Below are 18,932 nucleotides of genomic sequence, written 5' to 3'. Positions count from 1 at the left end.
AAGTCTCAATGTCCCATCCTTCTTCGCTCGAAACAAGACGGGGGCGCCCACTGGCAAATTTGCTGGTTCAATAAAACCCCTGGCCAAGTTTTTGTCCACAAACTCCCGCAACGCTGCCAGTTCCTTTTGTGTCATGGCATAGATTTTTGGTTTGGGCAGTTGCGCGTCGGGGACCAACTCTATCGCACAGTCAGTTTTTCAATGAGGTGGAAGTTGGTCCACTTCCTTCTCACCAAACACATCCGCAAAGGTTTGGTATTGCTCGGGCAAGCCCTCCAGTGGGGTGACAGTGAAATGTGGGGTTGCTGCTGCTGCCCTCCCCACTGCAGCCTTTGGAGCGTCGTCCTCCCCAGGGGCTTGATAGAAACCATCCCCAAAAGTCAAATTCCTGTGCACCCAATTTATATATGGGTTTTGTTGGACGCGGTGGCGCTGCGGGTTAAACCGCTGAACTGCCGATCGGAAGGTCGGCGGTTCGAAACCGCGCGGCGGGGTGAGCTCCCGTTGCTCGTCCCAGCTCCTGCTCACCAAGCAGTTCGAAAACATGCAAATGTGAGTAGATGAATTGGTACCGCTTCGGCGGGAAGGTAACGGCGTTCCGAGTCGTCATGCTGGCCACATGACCCGGAAGTGTCCCTAGGGACAACGCCGGCTCCAAGGCTTAGAAACGGAGATGAGCACCGCCCCCTAGAGTCGGATTCGACTGGACTTTACGTCAAGGGAAACCTTTACCTTTTACCTTTGTTGGACCAACCAAGGAATCCCCAGAATGACTAAGGGATGCCCCACAGGCGCCACCACAAATGGCAGCCCCTCACGGTGGCTGCCCATTTGCAACGCCACCATGCCCGTGAAATGGGTGACTGGCTTCCCCCCTGCTGTAGAACCATCCAGCTGGGTGAAAACCATGGGACGTTGTAGTGGAAAGCTGGGCAACTCCAAAGCAGCCACCACGTCAGGGTGCATCAAGCAATGCGAACACCTGAATCGATCAATGCCCAAACTTCAACGGTTCTTGTGCGGGAGCCTAACTTCACTTTAACAGTCAGTGTGGGATAGTTGCCACTCACCGAAATATGTTCGCGCCCCTCCTCCATCACCTGCCCAGAGGCGCTCTTTAAAGCAGGTGGCTGGCATTTCCCACCGGCTGGAGTAGATCAGGCTCCCCCTCGGCCCCGAAGTAAGGAATCTCCTCCACTTCAGTTTCAGCCATGGCTGCCTTCATTTTCCTGGGTAGAGAGGGAGATTTCCCCAATGGCTTCCCTGGACGATCATCGGTCTTTCCCTTCAGGCACGCTGCTGCTTGGTGACCTTCCTTCCCACATTGGAGGCATTGCCCTTTTGCATAGCGGCACTCCCTCTCCTCCTCCCAGGCACGTTGACCAGACTTTCCAGTGGGCGCAGCAGTGCGGGAACCCTTGCTGAGCCTGGAATATCTCATCACCTTCCTGTGAGTGAAGGTTTCATGGGCATGCTCAGCCTTCCCTGCCAGCTGTATCCATTCATACAGGGTATCTGGGTCGTCCCTGCCGAGCGACCACCTCAGGACCTCCATATTCAGACTGTCCTTAAAAAGTTCTATTAATGTGGATTGGGACCAATCCTCAACCTTCCCAGCCAGAGCCTTAAATTCCAGAGCGTAGTCTGCCACCAATCGTGGCCCCTGGCACAGCTCCCTCAGCACCCGTTTTGCTCTTTCTTTAGCTAACGGGTCTTCAAAGTGTAGTTTCAACGCCCACAGGAATTCTTTGAACTCCTCCAGCTCAGGGGCATGTGATTGACATAACTGCACATACCAATTGGCTGCCCGCCCCTTGAGCCTAGTGGCAATGGCATTAATCTTGGCTCTTTCTGAATGAAAATACGGTTCCCATTCATCCATATAACTCCTTGCATTGGTAAGGAAGAACGATAGCTTAGTTGGATCTCCATCAAATTTAACGGTAAAGTCCTTAACCCCCACTCAGGCGGTCCCTTCGCCACAGCTGGGCGGTCGAGCTTTCTTGTCGCTCCCAGGGATCTCTGCTCTCGAGGAGGGGACCTTGAAATCCTCACCCTCGGCGCCCTTGCTCCCTCTCTGTGCTGGGTCCTACTCCTTTCCTCTGGGGAAGTTGGGGGCAAAGAAGGAGTTGAATGCCTAGTACTAGACTCCTCTCTCCTCCTCTCCCAGGGACCCCAGTCCATGGACATCTTTTGAAACATAAATTCTAGTGACTCCAATTTGGCCTCCACCAGTCTTATACGGTCAGGGGTTTGGGAATCCTCCTTTCCCTCTTGCCTCACCACAGTTGGGAAACCCGGGTATCGCTGCTTCCAAGACGTTTTGGACGTCCCTGGTAGGGATCCCTGTGTCTCATCCCATGTGGTCAGCTCACCTGGCGACTCACCGGTCGGTTCAGGGGCTCTTTTGCCTCCAACCTCCTCTTCTCTTAGGCTGGAACTCAACCCCTCTCGAAATTCTGAAAGCTCTCGCGGAGGGACCCTCTCCGTTCTTATCACTGTGGAGTTGGGTTCCCCCTCGCTTGATTCCTCGCTTTCTGTGGTTTGGGGATTTGGTTTGCTCATCGCTAGCACTTCTCTCTCACAAAATAAATCTGGAAAGGGGCTAACGGAAATTTTTTTAGATTCTCAGCTTTATGTAATGATTGCCTATTCTAATAGACTCAGACTCACAAGCAGGGACTTAATGATATCTGATTTATTAAAGAATAGTATGCAAATACAGAGAAAGCTGAGAATGAGCAAAAGCGCGCCAAATACAAACTAAAAACCCTCGGCTGAAACATAATCCCTCCCCTCGCCCTGCCGTTGCAACCCCCCCCCCCCCCCCCCCAGGTGCTGGTAACCATTTCTGCTGATGTCCTGGGAAAGGAGCCTTGAACACAGGAGATAACCCAAACACATTCCAATCCAGCTGCTAACATATAACAATCCCACGAGATGGAATCCTCCTCCCCTCCCAGACGAAACACACATCAGCCAAATGACATGCGAAACGTTACGATGTAACAGTAACATTGGAATGGTGAACATGGCAGACACCCAGAAGAATCTAATCCACATAATTCAAAGGAGGAAGTATGTTTTTGGATTGCATGTGGTTTATTTAAGTGCAAGTACTGACTTACTGATAGGAGACCTTTGAAAATCAAATTTCATAACTCTAAAAGTGACCTACCTGAAATATGTATGCTTATAGAGCTATAAAAATCAGGGCACAGTCCCAGAGAGAGAGAGAAAGAGAGAGAGAGAGAGAGATTCTTGCACTCATGACTATAAAGCTGTATTAGAAATTTTGAAGTCAGTGCTTGGTGTACTCTCAAAAGAATTACTGAATAAATTCTGAGTAGTTAAAACTCTCAGAAGTTGTATATACACAAATATAGAGACAGATATAGGGACGCGGTGGCGCTGCGGGTTAAACTGCTGAGCTGTCGATCGGAAGGTCGGCGGTTCGAAACCGCGCGGCGGGGTGAGCTCCCGTTGCTCGTCCCAGCTTCTGCACACCAAGCAGTTCGAAAACATGCAAATGTGAGTAGATTAATTGGTACCGCTTCGGCGGGAAGGTAACGGCGTTCCGTGAGTCATGCTGGCCACATGACCCGGAAGTGTCCTATGGACAACGCCGGCTCCAAGGCTTTGAAACGGAGATGAGCACCGCCCCCTAGAGTCGGACACGACTGGACTTTACGTCAAGGGAAACCTTTACCTTTACCTAGAGACAGATAGCCATAGTAGGACTGCAATGTCATACTGCTGGGTCAGTGTCTCAAGCATCACAGGAATAATAGGACTGTTTGGATTTTCCCTCCAACTTTGGATCCTGTCCCCCAAGTCACTGCCAGCCTTTTAGTTTGGTTGTTTCTGGCATCAGAAACTCTGGTGTTGGCTAAAGGATAAAAGGGTTAATCCAAAGGTGGGCCAGGAAGGATGAAGAATCCAAAGTATTCTAGGCCTTCCAAGGTCTTCTCCACCTGTCATGGTCCTTGAGAACAGCTATAGAAGTGATCTACCTTAATTCACTTCCATAATTTTCCAATGTGAGCGATTAAAAACCAAGGGGAGCAGCGAGTGCTGTGCCTCCCATGTCTCTGTTCTTGGGGCTAGCAGAGCTCTATGGCTTGATAGGTGCTCTGAGGGGAGCTTAGGTCTGCTCTGCTGTAACATCAGTACTTTAGCATCAGAAAAAGCACAGAATGGAGCTTTCCTTGTCACAAAATTTTGAAGTATATTCTTTAAAAGGGGCAGAGGAGGAAAGAAAGGAAGAAATTATGTCCATTAAAACATGTGTATTATATATTTTTCCAAGGTACACATCTTAGGGCAAAGTCCACTGCTATACCTATACTTTTGAAAGACAAGACATGGGTCAGAACAGTAACAGGATGTACCAGATCTATACATTCAAGAATAATTACACAATATTTTATCATTTCGGTTGATTTTTAATTGGGTTGGTTTTTCTTTCTCTCCTCCAGACAAACCAGTCAGCTTTGGGATGAGGGAAATGCTTGCCTCCTGCTTGATTAACCACTTCTCCATGGAATCAATTTCAGGGGGTGAGGGGAGGGGGAAGGCCCAAACAGTGATCTTTCAAAAGCCTCAGTCCTTGTTTGCTTGAAATGCTGTCCAAGAGTGGAAAATGGCAATTGCTCTGCTGAAGAGAGAGAGACAGAACTGAGAAAGTGTGGCTGGGATGACAGCAGGGGGCCCCAGGAGCAATCAAAAGGGATCTGGTAGCCAGTCATCAATCAATATGAAGCACTGAAGCAGCAGGGAGCCAAGAGTTTATTAGTGCACCCCTCAGTGCTTGTAATAAGTTCACAGGTTGCTTGCAAATTAATTAAGAGCCAAAGGAAAATCAGCAGAGATGATCAACTGCCTTGATTGATTCAGTCCCTAAGCTTTGGTTTTATGTAGCATAATGTGCTTGCACGAAGTCAGATTTATCTCAGCTAAAGGATGACAGCAGATTTCTCTTTGCTGGACAACAGATTTCAGACCTCACTCTTCTCCAGAAAGAATAATGCCCAAATTGCTAGAATATGGCAGTTCCTTTCCCTACTGCAAAATTTCCATACAGCAAGCATTGCTGTCAGGTTTGTGCTTCAGTCAAGAGTGCCGATCGATGAAGCTGACTCACCGCACCCCAAAAAGGTGGCTTCTCAAACAGGCAGCCCCTTAATAATACCCAAGCACACTGAGGGGGGAAAAAAAGCTACCAAGAACAATAAACATCCATTGCCAGTTGGCAAAATCAATTGCTTATCACAGAGGGGCATTTTACAGTCCTTGACTATACTGTAGGGCTGTGTAAAGTGTGCTTCTCCCATCCCTCTTAAATAAGCAAGTTGGAAATTCTGAAGCAATCTGCAGGTTGATTTGCAATTTATTCAGTATTAGAAAATCCCACAGATTTCCTGCAATGTGTGGTTTTTTTTTTCTTTTTAACAGTCTGCACAACTTTTTGTGTTTCAGTATGTATTTCCAAACTGCGGTACATCTTTTCATTAAGAAAGCATTTAAAATATTATCGTAAAATGCACATTGTTATAAAGATACCAGTGCATTTAAATTGAGAAGAGCATGCCTAGATTCAGAGTGGTTCAAAATCAAAGGAAAGCTGAATGATCTACCTGACTGCCTAGCTACTTGTCTGTCTTGCTCTCTCAAGCAAGCTTTTTGGCCTGAAAGGCTCTCAAAGTAGCCTTCAGAATATTAAATCCCAGATAATCCCTGCTGTCATGTGGGCAATCTCAAAAATACAACACAAAGAGAACAGAAGGTGGGGAGGGAAAATAGAAAGCAAAGTCAGTCAGTCCCCTGTTCTTAATGTTTTAGGACATTTCCAATAGCCAGGTGTGATGGAAATGACACCGTATCTCTCCCCAGAGCAAAGATTCTCTTACTGCTTTTCACAGATGGCACAGATGTCTCTGCAAAAGGGGGAGGAAAGCCCCCATCCACATGGTTAACAGCAATTGGGAGTGGAGATGGCAGTTTCTCATGGTCTAGTTCATCCAATCTTCATATCAGTCCAGTGTCAATCCACTTTACTGGCTGTGGGTATTGCAGACTGAATAAAATCCTCCAACTTATCCAACTAAATTATTTAAATCAGTGATCTGTCCTTTTCATCACTTGGTGGTGCTACAAGATTATTTATCTTGCCATTCTTTTAATAGCAAGATCCCTCTTTTCCTTTGGGCAATCACAAAGAAACCCAAATGCTTATTGGAACACTTTTCCCAACAGTACAGCATTTAACCTTGTGTGCTAAAGCCATCCTTGATCACCACCACCTCCATGACCAAACTGCTGTTTCTCTATCCTGAAAATATTGATTGATTATGTGCCATCAAGTTGTTTTCAACTCCTAGTGACCACACAGATAGATTTTCTCTAAGATTATCACAAGCAGTCCATCTTGCTTCAATGTTCCATCAATTTCAGATTGAACTTGATCATAGAAGTCATCAACTTCCTCTTCTTCTGCATCAGTGGTTGGAGCATAAACTTGAATAATTGTCATATTAAAGGGATGTCCACGAAGTCTAATTGATATTATTTGGCCATTGATTGCATTGTAGCCAAGTACTGTTCTTGCTACACCCTTCCTGACTATAAAAGCAATACCATTTCTTCTTTATTTTTCATGTCCTGAGTAATAAATGGTGTGATCTTTTGACTGAAAGCATCCAGACCCAGTCCATCTCAATTCAGTGATGCCTAAGATGTCAATTTGTAGTAGTTTTATTCCATCTTTCACTGTGCTGAGCTTTCCTGTCTTCATGCTTCTTAGATTCCATGCTCCTACTGTAATTCTATCTTTGCAGCTTCAGATTTTCTTTTCCTGTATGGCAACATCAGCAAGTAGATGTCCCAAAGGCTTTAATCTATCCATGTCATAAACACTATTAGAACTTTGAAAGATCATCAGTTCTTCCTCAGTAGCATGTTGAATGCCACCTGCCCTGAGGGGCCCATCATCCAGTACTACATTGTCAATAATTTTATATTTTCTACCCATGTGGTTTTCTTGGTAAAAATATAGGCATGCTTTACCATTGCCTTCTCCCACACAGTATGAATTGATGCCTTTGCCATTGTCACTAAAATGATCCTCTGCCTTCAGCATCTTCCTATATCAGTTCTGCCCAATATAGTGCCTGCTTGCTTTAGTGGGGCAGCTGGGATGACCTTCACGCCTTGGGTGACCCTGCTGGGAGTATATACGCTTGGCATACACTCCCGACGTTCTTTGCTAATCCCTCCTGGGAACACCCCACCCCCACCCCCCTCCATGATGAGGCAGCACAGCCTTGGGGGAGAATCCTGAAAGTATAGATGGTGATTATAATGTGCAGGAAGGAAGTGAAGTTCTATTATGAAAATCTTATTCTGCCAGGTTCCAGAATAAAGTATTGTATCCCAACTTGATACCTTTTCTAAGTTTTGGACCACAACATCTATCATATTCTCCCTCAGCCCCCACCATGACCAGTTGTAGTCAAGACCTTCTGGTGGACACTAGCTTGGGGAAGGCTGTTGTATAAAGCAATGACTCTTTCTCCTCAGATTGTTTCAGAATAAAATGAATTAGTTCCATCACTCATAAGAGCCAAACAAAAAATCCTTAAAAAGCAAAACAAAGACCTAGTAATAGGGGGACTAACTTTGCACCTAGGCAGCCTAGCTGAGTTATATTAATCAAATTCAGACACACACAAAAGTGTAAAAATCCCTTCCCCCAACTACTCCATTTCCAACATCTGTGACCCACCTGCACAGGCATCCTAACTGATGATGGGGAAGCATTTCAAGGGGCACATTCTTGTCTTGTATTTTGGCGAAACATAAAAAACAGCACAGCTTGTTTCCCAAGTCAAGCATGATAACATTTGGTAGTTTCTCTAGTTATAAACTTGCTCTGTTGTTTCTGTTCATTCTACTGGTGTTCCATCCTGCAGTAAAAAAATACCTACAGGTGATGTTCCTTTTTACACTTGGTGTATGATTTATATTCTTGGATGCTTCTTAAATGATTTTGATGGATAATGGCTATACCAAGTCTCAGGAATGTATATTATTTATTTTATTTTATTTTATTTTTTATTTCTCATATTTCTGCACTGCCCATCTCACGAATGACTCTGGAGTGATGGGGGTTGGTGGTTTTTATATGGCCCAAGAAAGGAGTGTAATAGGACTGGAGCTGGTTGACAAGAAGCAATTTCATGAGAGATATACTATTGTCCTGAGAGACGGATGTTCTTTTAGGACTAAGTATGTCAGCGTTTGTGTTTCCTCACCCCATGCTTCCTCTAGGCTAGGCAACCACGCACTTCAGATGTTGCTGAAGTCCCACCATCCTTCACCATTAGCCATGCTAGCTGGAGCTACTGCGAGTGCAGTTCGGCAGCTTCTGGAGCGCCACAATGCTGTTGCCCTTTTTGTAATCATTGGCCCTGTCCAGATTCAAGGAAAGCACAGGCAAAAGACCCTGAGAGAACCCCAGCCAGCTGCCTGCTGCTTCTTCTCTCCTGCTTGGTCTCCTGCTAATTCAGCTTCCCCACCACAACTTCAGATTCCTTGCCTGCCACAATGAATGTTTTGTGAGCTATTTTTTAAACACACACATTCCTACAGGGCCAGCAGCTGATCTAATCAGATGCTATATTGGGGGTCATACAGCCAATGGCATGGCAAATGGCTGGACTCTCTGTTTCAATGCCTTCACTGGCCACATAACTACAAAGAACAGGAGCTGACTGAATTCTGTTTTTTTTTCCCCTTTTAAATGGTGTGGTGATATTGCTGCTGCTATGTTTTTGATCAGCTATCAGTAGCCCAGCCTGCCAATGATGCTGATCTCTAGCTGTCATTTGGGGTTCTCTTGAATTATGGCTGCAGGCCAAGGCCCATGATCAAATCCTAAGTGTACCAATGTTTGTGCATTTATAGATAATAATAAAAGGCACATGATGTCTCTGGAACTCTTTCCTCAGATTACTTAGAGAAGAATATGAAAAAAATATGGAAGAGCACTTAGTAACGTGCCAAAACCTGATCTCATCACTTAAGAGTTTTGCAACCTCTCTTCACCCCAAGTGAGTACATTTCCATAGTGTACAGTATCATAAACTTTCTACTTTGCCTGCAGTAGAAATGATAGAACACTGACTGGACAGAATAATGTGCTGAAATCCTTATGTTTCAGGGCTTTCATGAGGAACAGGTCCTATTCCAAAGCAGATGATTTCATGGGTAGAGTCAAAAACCCTGTACACCTACAGATGCCATCTGGCTCCAGGCAAATAACTATTTCTAGTCTTTAGAATCTGCATTAAAACAGCTTCTTCCTAGAAGCCAGTTCTTGATGGCACTCCTACCTGGGAGCAACTATAAATGTTAGGTACCTGAAATCCAGCTTCATTCAATTTGCACCTTTCCCAAAAGGGAAGACAGGGCAGGTAAAGCACAGGAGAATTAGTACTTTAAACACTCCCAACTGCAGAACCTACAAGAGTTGCCTGCTCCAGGACCCATTTTGCCCAGCCCCCACCTTTTCTGAAAAGGCAAAGCAAGGCTAAGCTCCCTTTCAAGACAGGTTGAAGCCAGACTGAGTGGGTTGGACTTGCACAAACCTAAGATTTCCCTGCCTTAAATGTTGCAATAAAACAATACATCAGAATTTCTCAGTTGCAGTATACCAAATGTGCCTAAAATCATATCTGCAACTAAAGTACTATGAATAAAGCCAGAATTTGAGGCTTTGGCAGGGTCTTGTTCTGGTTTTCCAGTTATAAGGGTATCTAGTTATGTTCAGCTATTTAGGGAGCTTTAGTAGTAATTGCCACCTTTATTCTCCTCAAATGTCATGCATCAATTCTGATTCCTGGCACCCATATTTCTATGTCTGATTAATTCACAATAGGATGTGTACGCTTTTGAAAAATAAACTTTTCGAGGTTCAGTGAGTACTAAGTGCCCCCTGTTCTTACCAATCTTATAAGAAAAATGCCAGCTTTTGTCTGAACATACAGTGTGGTAGCCTTAGGCCTAACTCTGAAACTAGGAGAACAATCTCTGTGATGAAAAACTGAAAATTATCCTAAATGATTAATTGATGTTATGGACTCAGAAAGTGAATAACCAGTGCACTTTTATAGCTACAGAATTTCTAAGTGGAAAAGCCATAATCAGACTCAGTCTTAGCCATGGCAACTCTTAACTGGAAATTAAGAACAAAAGAAGAGCCTTGTTGGATCAGACCAAAGACCTTTCTAGTCTAGTATTCTGTGTGACAAACCAAGTGCATCTGGAAAGCTCACAAGCAGGACGTAAAGATGATCATCCTTGTCCTTTATTGCTCACTACAGCATTTTTCCTCTGATTTGAAAGATATTATGTAGCCATCAAGACTAGTAGCTATCATTTATCCTGTCCTTCAAGAATGTATCCTGTTCCTTTTAGTATACAGTATGTCTGAATTGAGGGCCATCATTATATTTAGTAATGATACCAAACCCCATAATTTAATAACACGTTTTTATCAGTTCAAAATCTCTCTTCAATGAATGGCTAATAGTGTGCCCACGGAGAAAATCCTGTTTTCTAAGTGGCTGACCATTGAGTTAATTTTTGACTCACCTAGCTTGGCACAGAGGGGTTCTCCTTCTGGAGTCCACATTGGTCATTCATCGCAAGGCCATTCCAGGGGAGTAATCATTTAGTTATTGTAACTGCGATCTTATACATGCAAAGCACACGCATGTATCACTTTCCTCTAGCTTCCAAATCTGAACCATTCTCTCCAAAACAGTTATTCACAAGCGGATTGAAAAAGCAGTGGTGTCACTGTCTTCTTCAGAGACCTCAAGAAAAGCCTGAATAAGTATCTACAGAGAAAGCTTGATATATAGGTCCCTATGCCAAAAGTTTCAACTTCATCACCTATTGGAGTTCTTCCAGCTATTTCTATGAGTAAGCGTGTCCTCATTCACTTCCTGGCTCTGCCACTATCTCAGCCTCAGCATGCTTTGAAACTTGATTCCTATCCCAAAATACTCTGGCAAAACTTTCATTCCTAACCTTTCAGGCATGTCACTGAGATATCCCCCGGTCACCTACCATACCAGGATTTGATAACCGTAACTAGGTGAGGCCTGAAACTTCCTGACTGTGAGCTTAAATGTTGCTTTTCTTTATGATGGTTACAAGTTTCATCTTCTTAACTACTTACTTTATTCACTCACTGCAAGAAGTGTGCATTGTTATGGCTGAATGTGTCTTGCCACCTTTATCCTTGGTTGTGGGGAAGGGGGAAGCCAGGGTAAACATAGGACTAAAATCTTGAGACAACCAGTGAAGGAAATGTTTTTGGCTTTGTTGAAAAAAATCTCCAACAATATAAGCAGTTGCTATATGCAACTATTTCCAAACTTTGTTTATGTGCCGAACAGAAGAAGTCAGGATTTAGATCAGGATTTAGGTAACGGCCTGGTGACCACGAGGCTTACTGGTACCACCAGCTTTTGCAGGAAGAAAAGACCTGTTCAGATGGCCACTTCCAGGGACCTGTTGGATCTGTCTAGCTTGATAGCTCCCAAGCAGCCTCTCCCTGTTCATCATCAGCCCCAACATTGAGGAGCTTTGGGAGATGAAACTACAGAAAAGCAGACTGGAGTGGCACTGGCAGATAACAAGGAAGACAATCAAACATGGGTATAAACCCAGATTGAAGCCTACAACATGGTGGTCAGGATGGAAAAGTTCCATTACTTCTCCACTCTTCTTATATCTGTAGAATGCTCTCCAGCAGCTATATTTAAAGTGATCCAGACTTTTTTGGCAAAAAAACTGGATTTGCTGGAAATTTGGCAAGAATTTCCAGCAGGTCACTGTCCTGTTCAAACTATGAGGCGGCCAGACAAAATTACTATCAAAACTCTTTATTTAAAACAACTACTTACAGTAATAGAGTCCTGTTGAATAACAAGACAAAGCCATTCCAATCAAGACCACCCAAGTAATGATGGAAGAACAGGCAAGGCTGCAGGATCAGGCTGGCAGAACAGCAGGGCAGAATTCAGCTAACTTGCTGATCGAAGCTGCTGGGCTTGATGAAGCTAGAGTGTGTGGCAAGGCAGGAACTGGAGGCAAGGATCTGTGAGCTGGCACACAAATGGGACTGAGCTGACACGTGGAGGCTAGGTAAGACTGAACTGGAACCAAGGGACAAGACGAGGCTCTGGAGGCTAGGCAGGACTGGGCTGGAGAATCAAGGCAACACTGACCTCTAGAAGCAAGTCTAGGCTGAACTGGAGAGTCTGGGCAAGGCTGAGAGCTGGAAGCAAGACTGGACTGGACTGGAGATTCTGAGCAAGGCTGGGTGCACATCTGGAATGCGCTGAAATGTGGCAGTGAAGTCCGGAGCTGAACACAAGGCTGCACTGAACAGGAACTGCAAGGCAAGGATCCTCAGAAGCAGGTAGTACAGAAGACAGTCTTCGAAGGAAGGAAGCACTGGCGCTGATTCCACTCTGGCTACAGGCGAGGCTTCCAACGCAGGTAAGGACTCTTCCTCAAGGGCTGGAACCGCGAAGGATCGGTTATCTCCGACAGCTTGCTCTTCGCGCATCTGCCTTTTATGGTGATCCCTTGGCGCCGGTTTCCTTCTGCAGCCAATTGGGCTGCCTTTTCCTTCGTGTGCTTTTCTACATGCCTTTCCTGTGAGCTGATTGGCTGATTCAAAGCCTCCTCTGGAGACCAGCCAATCAGCGTCTCAAGCTTCTCCTGCTCTGATGAGTCACTTGCAGGTTTTGTTTTCCTGAATTCTGCCGGGTAAGTTTCAGTTTCCCCTTCTGACTCAGAATAGGTTTTGCTTTCTGAGTCAGAAGCCGGCTGAAACCTCACAGTCACTGGGATGTTTTTGTCAAACATTTTGTGGATCAAATCTTTCATATTTTCAGAGCTGGATGCTGGCTGAGCAGATTCCAATGAGTTGACAGGCTACCACCTTGAAATATCATCTGGGATTCATTCAAGCCTTGGATTCTGATGCAGTGGACAGAGTCCTCAGTGGCATGAGCTATACAACCTGTGAGCTGGACTCTTTCCTCCTCCTGGCTCATTTATGCAGTCAGAGCAAGGAGGTGGGGCTGGATCCCAAAAATGGTGAAAGCCTTTTTGAGAGAGAGGATGGTACCACTTGTCTTGTATGACACCATGGTGTACCACCTTCTCAAATCAACCAACATGAACAACTTCTACACCACCTCCAACTTTCCCATTCTTGGGGAAGGCGGTGGGGCAATGATTAGAAAAGGCTCTCTCCATCAGGACTGGGCATGGGACCAAAACAATATTGATTGATGTGGTGGTGGGATCTGGGGCATGTGGTCCTTTAGTTTCTGCTGTATCTCTCAGTGGCCTTTGATACCATCGACCATGGTATCCTCAGGGAGTAGGGGTGGGAGGGGTTGTTCTGCAGTGTTTCTGCTACTTCCTAAGCAATGGCTACAGTAGGTGGTGATGAATCCCTCAGTTAGTCCAGCATGGGATGCCTCAGGGCTTGGGAGAAATCAACTGTTGGTTCTGGGTGAGATATGCTGATGATACCCAGTTATATATAATTCTCATGGGCCAAACAGGAGATGCTATGGAACTCCTGACTTGGTACCTAGAAATTGTAACTTGTGGGAAACGGGGTAAGATGTAATCCCAACAAGATGGAATAGTTGTTGGTTCAGAAGCCTTCAAATGCTAGGACAACTCCATCTTTAACTCTGGATGGGGTTGTACAGCTCCAGAAAGAGCTGGTCTGCAACTGGGAGTTCTTCTGGAGCTGAGGCTCTTACTGAAGCAACAGGTGAGGGCCAGGACTAGGAAAGCCTTTGCCCAGGTTTGACTGGGACATCCGCTGTAACCATTTTTGGAATGGGATGTGCTAGGAACAGCCATTTACATCTTTGTCATCACTTGTCTGAACTACTGAGATCTGCACTAAATGAGGCTGCCCTTCAACACCCCTCGGGCAAAATGCAGCTCCCACTGGCTAATAGATGAGAGTTGCTATAGCCACATTATACTTTTGTTGGAGAAATTGCGTTAGTGACGATTTTGTTCCTGGGTGCAATTTTATGTTATGATTGTCCCCTATAAACCTTCTATGGCTCAAGTCCTGATCCCTTCAAGACTGTTTAGTCTTTGTAGGATCAGCTCATCTAGTACAATCAAAGAGGTCATGTGAGTTCCCATCATATGGAGGTCTGGATCATATGGAGGTCTGGAAACAAGTCTTCTCTGTGATAGCCTCCCTCCTAAATATTCTGCCCCTGAAGTTAGGATTCTTCCTCTCTGTTAATATTCAGGAGGGTAGTTGAAATGCAATTCCTCCATAGGGCCTTCCTGGAATGAACGGTATCATTGTCTCCAAGCTAGGTGTGTGTTACCTGACAAATTTAAGGGTTTGTGATGATGATGATGGTGATGATGATGGTGATGATGATTGGGTTTTGATGATTGATATGTGGGTTGGTCATCAGTGGCTCTTATTTTGGCATTGTTGTTTTATTGTATCAGTTGTAAGCTGCTTAGAGCCTTTGAAGCAGCATACAAGTTGCATGAATTAATAAAAATAATAACAAACTTTGCAGACCACAGGACATCACCGCAATTACATGCTTTAAAATATTGGCACTCTGGGAGTCACTCATCAGTTGTAACAAATGCAATAGATCTAACGTATATTGCAGGGGTGGCAGCTTGCATGTAAATTAGCACCTGAAGGAAAAATCAAGATTTATACATTCACTGCTAGTAATTAGCCACTTGGAGTTTTCAAAGAAGAGGTTATGATCAACAATTATTTTTAATGCAGCTTCTGTAAGTCGTTTTTAGTGATATTTTTTGTTCTGTTTTCAGAGCAGAGCGATGACATTGAAAGAAACTTTCCTTGCCAATCCATGCCGTTTTGCATGATACGGCTCATTTCTGTCCCTGAGTGCATCCTGTGATTCTGCACACAAGGGGGGCCAGAGTCATGCAGATGGTATCAGACTAGGAATGAGGGGACCCAAGTTTAGGTCTGTTCTCTGTCATGGAGACTCACAAGCTGACTTTGAGCAAGTCGCTCTATCAGCCTAGCCCACTTCACAGGATGGTTGTTGTAAGGATAAGATGGAGGGAAATCCCTATGCAAACAGTCTTCAGTTCTTGGAGGAAAAATCATTGTTGTTGCTGTTGCTGCTGTTACTATTATTTGTATGCCACCCAACTCCCATTGACTCCGAGTGGTTCACAAGTAGCATAATATAAATTTGCTTAATTGTTTTTATTCTATTTTTAATTGTTAGCTGCCCAGAGCCATATACTTGAAATGGGCAGCCATATAAATTTAATTAATTGATTGATTGATTGATTAAGCATAGCATGGCATAGCATAGCATAACAAACATAATTTAAATCTAACAAATCAACAAAATATGGCACTGGGCATAGAATTCAGTGACAATAACCATAATCCTCAGGCATGCAGACTAGAAAGTGTTGGACAACGATTAATGAAACATCCAGTGCCAAAGGGTTGGCAAATAAGTTTTCCACTTGTGTGACAGTGATTGATGGAGCTTAATTCTTAGCCACAGTGATTATGGATGTTAAGCATTTTGGCACCATAGCAGAGCCATTTTGCTTTAACATAAGGTCAGTAAATAAAACCCTGCAGGTACAATGGGCATGAGAGTACAACCTACCAATGAAAGCAGAGGCAACTTTTTTCTACCACCCGGGCCCAGAAGAGCAATACACAAGAATAGCCAAGATGTTTTATGTTCTGATGAATTCAGTGAGCATTGCATTAAATTGGAATGGAGGTATTTATACGAAATGAGAGAGGAATCAATGAGTCAGCATTTAACTTACGGTGTTTATTCAAGTCCGCTAATTTGGACTTAACGCAGTAAACTCAGTAATGGTTTCGGTGAGTCTGCACTATGCCATAGTCTGGATCCAAACAAATATTTCTGGTTTGGATTTGTAGGAGCTCAGTGAAATACAAGCATTAATCTGATTTGCAGAAGCCAATTAAAAAAAAAAAATCTGAGAGCCCTGCCTATGTGTCTTTGGGATGGGTATAGTATAACAGAAAGAAGAAAGGCCCCTGAGTCATTTTCTAACTCTTTGGGGGACGCCACTTTCGTGACGTTTTCTTGGCAGATTATGGAGCAGGATAGTTTGCCATTGCCTTCCCCAGTCGTAATTACCTTTCCCCCAGCAATTATAACAGATGAAGTGCAAAAAAGTAAGGACCAAAGCAAATGAAAATCAGAGGGTTGAAATATCCAAAGCTATTGTTTGCCTGCTGTCAGTCCCCCTCCATACCTGTAGACCCTGTGACCTTGATCACAGTATGGAAACAGTTGGTCACATTCTTCTTCTAGGGCATTTTGCTTTGCTTTGTTTGGACTTCCAAGCCTACAGCCCTGGGATCTGCTAGTGGATCCCCATCCAAGTACTAGCCAGGTCCAAACTGACTTAGCTTTTTTGACATCAGCCAAGGTCATCTATATGCTGCCATCTGCTGTGACTCAGAGAAATAAACCCAACTAAATTAAGACTCCAGAATGGTTCAGCATTAATGCTATTCATGTAGATTCTTAAAACTTGCCTAAGTCTGCTCCCATTTTCACTTAAGGCTAATAGGAATCTTACATATGTAGTAAACTCCCAAGTTTTCCTCTCCCCACCATTTCAATTGCTTCTAATTATTGTTTCCATACTTTTTTAAGCTTATGCCTTTTTGTTCTTCAAACATGAAAAATAAAAGTATCTTACAGACATTGCTAGCTAGGTCTTTATTTTCAGACATACGACATTCCCTCAATTGATGTTTAAAAAAAATGTTAAGAAAATTAACAAGCAGTTCATAGCCAGTCAAAAGTATCACATATCCTGTTTATTGCTAATAAAATAGTATTGTTGTCTCACTGTATTAAACTTATGAGGCACATTATTTAGCCATTAAGTATTCCATAAAAAAAAAAAAGAGCCTTATTGAGATTGGAAGTCATCATTGGACAAAAATCACTGAAAAAGAGAAACAAAATATAAGCATTGTTTCCAGCTAATGTCTTTTGATTTCACTCTCACTGCTGCAAAATAAGCCTGATCCACTAAAGCTGAGTAGCAGAAAGATGACAAGAGACATTGGCCAGACCCATCCATCAGGGTCTCCATGCTTTCTTGATGGCACTGATAGGAATCAATACTGCTTCTAATTTGGCCCTTCCTGCACACTGACTCTGTCCTCTGCTTGTGTCCTTCCTCTCATATGCCACAGTGCTGTGGAGACATTAGTAGTCCTCCCTAATAGGTCATACTGTCTCCTGGACAGCCTGAAGGCTAGCACCCATGAGCATCATGCAGTCAGTGCACCACAACCTCATTTCTTAAAAAAAAAATCAATCATTTTCTGGTCAACCTCTCCACACACACGCACACACTTCAATATCACTACGGTGACAATATTGTCTTGGAAAAAATAAAGGATAAACCTGAAAAAGGAGCAAATCTGAAAGAGGTTCGTATGGATTTAATTTGTTTAATTGTTTACATTCATAATTTTGCTTTACAAAGGAAAATTCAAGAGCAAAACCAAGGAAACCTTTTACAAAAACGAATATTCTAATAAAAATATCTAAAATCAAATGGTATATGTAAATTTATTTTAAAAAGGCAGTTAAATTTCCATATTTTTCAAATGAATGTGAAAGACTATGCATTAAGTGGTACCATTTGTACAGTAAAAGTTAAATGACCAAAATAAAGGACAAAAGTGAGTTTTTGAAAAATAAATCTAAAGGACAGCTTTCTGAAATAAAGGACTGTCCTTTATAATAAAGGATGTATGGCCGCTGTAAATATTGTATTTCTACTTCATCATCAGTTTCTTCATCTCCTACACATCCACTGCAAGGGACGCCCTGAGCATTACTGTATTGCCAGCATTTCTCGTCATCCAATCAGTGCATCAAAACACTTTTTTTCTCTTTAAATCAGCCTCCTTGTGGGAGCACCTGCTTGATCAATGGTGTATACACACACCTGTCTTTCTCCCCCTCCCACCCTCCATTGGAAGGGGAATGTGAGGAAAGAATAATGAATAAAGGGGAGGTGTAAAGCCAATGTATCAATTCACTAATCCAATGTCTTGTCATCCCTGAAACCCTCCCCTTCCTAAGAACACAAAAATAGAAACCATCAGGAAAAAGGGGCTCCTAACAGTCATACAGCTCAGGAGAGGCAGGCCGAAGTGCAGAAGATGAGCTGAACCAATAAGAGAGACTGGAGGGAACAAGTCACATTGAGCTTCCTCCCCAACATATATCCACCTGGCTTACATTGCCCATGGGCTATGATATGGAGCCAAATGGGGGGAAACACCACTTCCACCATGGAACACAAGAACCTGTCTTGGGAGCATCCAGACTGCAAACAGCAGCAGGCAAAGTAATTCTGTGGCTTAGGCCATTGATGGTGCAGATTTCCAGTATATTTTGTGGATACAGCATGTCTTACTGAGTTACATTTAAATATAATGGGAGTTACTACTGAGTAGACACATGCTGTTAATTATCTTCTTAATTTCTTCCACAGAAACAATTCATGGTGTCACATTTTTTAATTGTTCTGACTATAGTATGGTACAATTATAAAATGTGTGGTGACGTTGTCTGTGCAACTTCAATTCCACTGCCCTGGCAGTGTTTTCTATTGTGCTGGCAGCCTTGGCATAGCATTTGAACCCCACCCCACATTCTTGTCTTTGGGTCAAGTCTTAGGACTGGGCACTTAATGCTGTGGCAAGTTAAAATGTTCTTTGCCAGAACCCACAATAAATTCTACTGGAATCCAGCCAAGCAAATGCC

Source organism: Candoia aspera, chromosome 1 (genome assembly GCF_035149785.1).
Source record: "Candoia aspera isolate rCanAsp1 chromosome 1, rCanAsp1.hap2, whole genome shotgun sequence".
In the NCBI taxonomy this organism is placed as follows: Eukaryota; Metazoa; Chordata; class Lepidosauria; order Squamata; family Boidae; genus Candoia; species Candoia aspera.
This window is presented reverse-complemented; position numbering follows the sequence as displayed.